Source organism: Dromiciops gliroides, chromosome 3 (assembly GCF_019393635.1).
Source record: "Dromiciops gliroides isolate mDroGli1 chromosome 3, mDroGli1.pri, whole genome shotgun sequence".
NCBI classification, from domain to species: Eukaryota; Metazoa; Chordata; class Mammalia; order Microbiotheria; family Microbiotheriidae; genus Dromiciops; species Dromiciops gliroides.
This window is the reverse complement of record NC_057863.1, coordinates 584,624,899-584,631,863: the sequence shown is the minus strand read 5'-3', so window position 1 is coordinate 584,631,863 and position 6,965 is coordinate 584,624,899.

Here is a 6,965-nt window from a genome sequence, read left to right as displayed (position 1 = left end):
TTGGTGAGCACAGGATTTTGCCTCATGTCCTACCAAATTGCTGATATAGTAAATTTTTCCCTTGGTTCAATGGATCTTGATTCAATTGACCTTAACCTATTAGAATTGCTGAGTTGCCTTCTCTTGAAGTTCCCATTACACCTCAGGAGGCTCCATAATCCCACCTGAGGCTTTCCCCTTATTTTATCCCCATAGCATGTAATTTATGGAAGCATAGACATCATCCTTTGATGTTACACAATTTCCAAAGCCATTTCAACCAGGGCTCTCTGCCAGTAAAGAATTCCCTCAGAACCCAGAAATTATTTCATACTATGGTAATTACTCCAAAATTCAGAATAACCTGAATTAACCTTCTTGTCTCTACAGACAATTCCTGAAGTTTACTACTGGGACTGAAGAAGAAAGTCCTTTGGGAACCACCATCAGTTCCTCCATCCCTTATATTATTACTTGTACTGTCTCCTCCCTCCTTGTTCTTCCCTTCAAGAGCTACATTTGTGTGCCCAATTTGTCTGAAGGTGGGAACTTGGAAAATTCTGAGACCATAGGCAACTTAGCTCAAGAAATAACAGTGTGAAATGGTCTAGGGTGGGATTCCAAGGAGAGACAAAAGTTTTACCTTAAGGTTGCCCAGACTTACCCATCAAGAAAGAGCCACAATTCCAGAGCCAAGAGGTGAGTAAAGTTAGTGCTGAGGTGTTTCAGACTTTGGATTCAGACTTTGCAATGATAATACTGGGAATATGGGAGGGGATGAAGGGGGCCTGATGTCTGGCAAGATGTCTAGAGGAGCTATCTGACAAGATATTCAAAGGTAGCATTTGGTTCCACACAACCCTGATTTCTTTTCTAAAGAATGTCTTCTCGATAAGTCATAATAAAACAACAAAATCCAGAGTATTGAGGTTGTTAGTGAAGAGGAAATACTAGCTTTTGAGACTTCAAATGAAAGAAACATTCAGAATAGAAATGATGGGGTCACTCATGGAAAACTTAGAAGAATATAGTGATAGAATCTTAGACTTGGAAAACACTTTAGGAGACACACAGTCTATCTCCCATCTAAAACATGAACAAAGTTCCTCTCCAGAGGGAAGTCGATTTGAACTGAATTTGAAAAGAATAGAAACACAATGGAAGAAGAAAAGGGAGGACATGACAGTAGGAGGATATTGTCTAGGTGATTTAAGAAGCTGGGGTTTGAGAGTTTTGTGAAGAGGTTGATGCTCAGAAATAATGAAAGATTTATTAGGTAGAAATGTAGGTGTCAGAAAAGAGAGATACTATGAAACTTGGCCAAGGAGTCCAGGCTTTTTTCCAGGCAATAGAGAGGTACTATAGGTTTCTGGGTGGGGAGGCAGTTAGAAGGAGTAAATATCAGCAAGGTTTCATTCTATCACATCTCCAGTGAAGGCAGAGGTATCTCATGGACAAGAAGATATTGAAGTCAGGGATGGGGGTAGACATTAAAGCTTTGTGGGTATTTGAAAATGGATATAAAGAGAGGGAAAGTAATAGAGTAGTGTGGGAAGAGCAGTCTGAAGTCATAATTGAACACCAGGGTTAGATTCCAAATCCAGGGTTAGAACAGAAATGGCCTTAGGAGAAGGATGGGAAGTAGGAATGAAGGGACCAGAAAAGGAGAGATAACCAGGAATGTCACAAAGGAACTATGTGTGTAGGGAGCTGAAACTCTCCTCTTAGGCCTAAGCCCCTCTCTATCTGTTCTCTGTCTGACCCAGAAAAAGCATCTTATTGTTCCTCTGCATATCATTCCTTTTCTGACCATCTCCTCTTTCAACCATACCTTGCTTTTTGGCTCAGGTTAGATCCAGGGACTAGAGCAAAGGGGTCTTACCTTTTAGATATGTAGAACCTAAAGAGGTGAATCTTATAGGAAGAATTGAAAAGAACCTCATAATGACTTACCTTAAGCTTTATCTGACCTAGAGTAGCAATGTTGAAACCAGGAGAAATCTATTATAATTCCAGTGCTGAGACTTATTCTGGGACCCTGGATAAATTATTTTAACCTTACTTTCTTCAGTTATAAAATGGAAATAATAGTAATACCTATAAGGTTGTTTTGGAGATGAAAGTAAAGAATACATGCAAAATGCTTGTCAAAGCTTAAAGTGTTCTAATAGGGCTAACCACCATCATTATTATCATCATTAGTCTGGTTATCCTGTCAAAAAAGCAAATGAGGTAAGGATGAGAATACTTATTCTTGATTTAAAAAAAGTCTTAGAAACCATTTTTTCTTCCTAAAGGCTCACAAACTATCTCTTAAATAATGTTATAGAAATTTATTTAAGAATTAATGTCATCAAGGGGCAGCTAGATGGCACAGTGGATGAAGAACTGGCCCTGGATTCAGGAGGACCTGAGTTCAAATATGGCCTCAGACACTTGACACTTACTAGCTGTGTGACCCTGGGCAAGTCACATAATCCCAATTGCCCCACAAAACCAAAAACCAAAACAAAACAAACAAAAAGAATTAATGTCAGCCTAGAGCCTCATCAATTTAATTTATTCCAGTTTTTGAAAAGTATCTTTGCATTACACCATGATTTTTCACAGAGTATTGCCCGTGGGTCTGCAATCACAAAGAATTATAAGATCTCAGAGTTGGAAGGGACTTCAGAGGCTATGGAGTCTAGCATCTATACCTGACTTAGAATTCCTTCCAAACCATCTCGAACAAGTGGTTGTCTAGTTTAACCTAAAGGCTGCCCGTGAGAGGAAATGTCCAATTTCCAAGCAAAGCTCATTATCTTTTATTTTTTTGTGTGTGTGTGGAGCAATGGGGGTTAAGTGACTTGCCCAGGGTCACACAGCTAGTAAGTGTCAAGTGTCGGAGGCCGGATTTGAATTCAGGTCCTCCTGAATCCAGGGCCGGTGCTTTATCCACTCCACCACCTAGCTGCCCCCATTATCTTTTGTAGAATTGTGATTATTAAGAAAGTTTTTTTTTTTCTTGATGTAGACCCTAAATCTGTGTTTCTTCACCTACTGGTCTTAATTATGTCTTCTGGGACCAAGCATAAGTCTATTCCCTCTCCACATGAACCTCTTAAATACTTTAAGGGAGGTGTGATGTCTCTATCAATTCTTTTCTTTTCCAGGTTAAACATTCCCAGTTCCTTCACCTGATCATCCTGTGAATAAGGCCTTGTACCATCCTGACTGCCCTCCTCCGGATGGTCTCAAGCTTACCATTGTCCCTCCTAAAATCTTTTACCCCAAAATTAAGATAATTATTCAGAGGTGATCTGATTAGGCCAGAAAACAGAGGTACTATTACTTTCCTCCTCCTTAACAATATACTTCTTTCTATTAAACTAGTTTAAGATTGATTGAGTTTTCTCCCACTTATGTCATACAGTTCATTCCTGTTGAGTGGTCCACTAATACCCCCATATCTTCTGGAGACAAAATGCTAGCTATTTAAACCTCTGCAACCTTGTCCTTGTGAATTTGATTGTTTAAACTCAAGTCTGGGTCTTTCACTTATCATTATTATTTTGTTTGTTTGTTTGTTTGTTTTGGCCAGGCAATGGGGGTTAAGTGACTTGCCCAGGGTCACACAGCTAGTTAAGTGTCAAGTGTCTGAGGCTGGGTTTGAACTCAGGTCCTCCTGAATCCAGGGCCAGTGCTTTATCCACTACGCCACCTAGCTGCCCCTCTCACTTATCATTATTAATTGTCATCTATGCAGTTTGATTCAGTGTGATACCCAAGTATGTCAAGATCATAGGATTGTAGTTTTAGAGTTGCAAGGGGCCTTATAATGTAGATTTTGTTTTGTTTTTGTCACTACCTCATTTTGATAGACTAGGAACAGAGTAGTCATTTAACTTGCCTAGGTCACAAAGGTTGTAGGTGGCAAGGGTGAGATATAAACTCATCCTCTGATTCCCAGTCAAGGTCTCCTTTCATTCTATCATACTTTCTGAATGCTGACTGTGTTATTCAATGTCTTTTTCCCCCTCTTAGCTCTCTGTTATCTGAAAATTTGGTAAACATCCCTTTATCCAAGTCATTATGAGGCAGTGTTGTATTAGAAAAAGCATAGAGTATTTTGAATCAGAGAACATGTGTTTAAATCCTGATTTAGCTTTTTGCTACTTTTGTGACTTTAAGGAAGTCATTAATGTCTCTCAGCTTCAATTATCCTAAGCCTTAAAGTAATTCGATTTAAAGATCTTTAAGGTCCTTTTCAGGAATAAGTGTTTTTTATTATCTTACAATCCAATGATTGTTCCAAACACATAGCCAAGAGCATATACCTGGGGCACTCCACTAGAAGAGACCTCCTTTGGATCCATACATTTATTCAGTTTGGAATCTTCACAACTGTATATTATGCTGTCCCATCTTTTCATCTTATCAATCAACTAATCTTCATTAAGTACCTACTATACACCAGACACGGTGCTAAGCTCTGGGGATACAAAGAATAGCTCTTCTGTGCTATTCATCTTCTCCTACATTTTAAAAGCTAAAGCTTTTTTAAAAATTGTTTTTGTTAATCTTAGCATTCCTAGTCAACCTCAGCTGATTTTGAACATTAGCATTTCTAACATTATTCTTCTTATTCATTCATTCATTTATTCATTCACTCATTTATATATTTATACATTAATTTATTTACTTATTTATTTATCTATTCATTAACTTACTTATTTATCCATTTATTTACTGATTTATTTATTTGTTTATTCATTCATTCATTTGTTCATTTATTTATTTTTCAGGGCAATGGGACTTAAGTGACTTGCCCAAGGTCACATAGCTAGTAAGTGACAAGTGTCTGAGGCCGGATTTGAACTCAGATCTTCCTGAATCCAGGGCTGGTACTTTATCCACTGTGCCACCTAGCTGCCCCCCCAACACAATTTTTAAAAGATCATCCCAATATTTTATATTTATGATGAAAGTAATGATACCTTTTATAGGTCTTTTAAAAATCTAAATTAATGATCTCCCTGTGGAACCATATATTTAAGTTTGGATTACTAAAAAAAAAAAAAAACATTCTTGAATCTTTCTTAGCTTTCTCTGCTTGCCTTCTCCCCTAGTATTTTAGGGTAGAGAATTCTATCAATTCTTTCATTCAGCTATTGGAAAACTAGCTTCACAGAAGCTAGGATGCATAACAAACTATGACCAGCTTTCCTCTGCTTCTCTATTGTAAACTCTAAAATTTTGTTATCCTCCTCTTAGAAAGAATCTTGGCATTGAGGGAAGGTGATTCTGGCATCCCAAGAGAGGCACCTCATAGCCAAGTGAAGATAGGAAGGCATTTCTGCTTTGTAACACAAGACCAATGAAGGGGGTAGGAAAGGTGGGTCAGAGAATCATTGTTAGGAGAAAGTAAACCACTCCATATTAGGACCATGGAGCAAGGCCTCTGTTTTCCTACTCCAGTAATGCTTCTGCTGGTTGAAGCAAAAATTATTAGTGAAAATATCCACATTAACTTGGAGGGAACTCTCTAGAGGAGTCTCCCTCATGGATTTACCTTTTGAATATAAAAAAATCAACATTTTTTATCATTGACTAAGATGAAGCCATAGGTGATATGCTTATCACATTTAAACATTATACAAATAAGGTAGAAATGGTACCATTAGGTAAGAACAAAGATTGAAAAAAATCTCAAGAGATTAGAATGGTCTACTCAATTTAATAATGAAATTTAATAGTGATAAATATAAAGTCATATTTGGATTAAAGCAATATTTGTATGTAATGTATAGTCAACCAATGCATAAGTATTTATTAAGCACCTGCTATGTGCCATGTACTGTAATGTTTTCTCCTTCTCTTGGCACATGACCAGCCCATATACTTTTTTGTTGTTGTTTCTATTTCCCTGAAGATAATTTTTTTTTTACTCCAGTTCTTCAAATGACAGGGAAGGATAAGACGTTCAGTCCAAAAGTTTCATAGATAACCTTGAGATGTCTGAAGAGAAAAAGGAAGGTCCCTGTAGCAAACATGGGAGTACATGGACAAAAATCTTGTATGTTGGACAAGCATAGATGCATTATGATATGAATCATTGGAGGGAACATCAAATTGAGTTCAAAATCCATTTTAATGTTTTACAACACACTAATGAGGAAGATAGAACACTGCAAATAGTATAACTTTTTTTGTTTTGTTTTTTTTTCTTGTGGTGGGGCAATGAAGGTTAAGTGACTTGCCCAAGGTCACACAGCTAGTACTTGTCAAGTGTCTGAGGCTGGATTTGAATTCAGGTTCTCCTGAATCATCATATGCAGACTCTTATACCACAGTCCATCTTATCATGAAAATATTCATTGTTTCCAAGTTTCCATGTTGTTGTTTTTCAATGAAAAAATATATGCACAGATTGAAGGTATTCTTTTTGAACATATGAAAAAAGAATAATCAGGTTTATCTTTTTTCTTCTTTATTTCGCCTTCCTTCCTTCCTTCCTTCCTTCCTTCCTTCCTTCCTTCCTTCCTTCCTTCCTTCCTTCCTTCCTTCCTTCCTTCCTTCCTTCCTTCCTTCCTTCCTTCTGGATTTACCTATCTTGCCCAGACTAGAACTCCTGTGGCTACCCTGGGACTAATCTTGTTGCTCATTGGCACAAAATCTTTTGCCCTGCTCCATTCCTGGTCTGGTTCAGCCTGTTTTCCTCTGCTCCCAAGAGCTCATCATATTGCTTCTAGAATTAATGAGAATACTTGGTAGACTTTATCTGTACTGTGCAGCTCAGAACTCCCAAGCTACATCAATCCACCAACCTCAGCCTATGACAGTGGCAGGAATGACAGGTGTGTGCCATCCAGCAGCAGATAGGATTTCCTTGATGATTATCTTCAGTAAATCTCATCTTCATAGTTACAAAATTGATTAGATGGTATATAAAATACAAGCATTGGTGTGGCTTTATCCTTTAAGTCGTGTCCGACCGAACATTT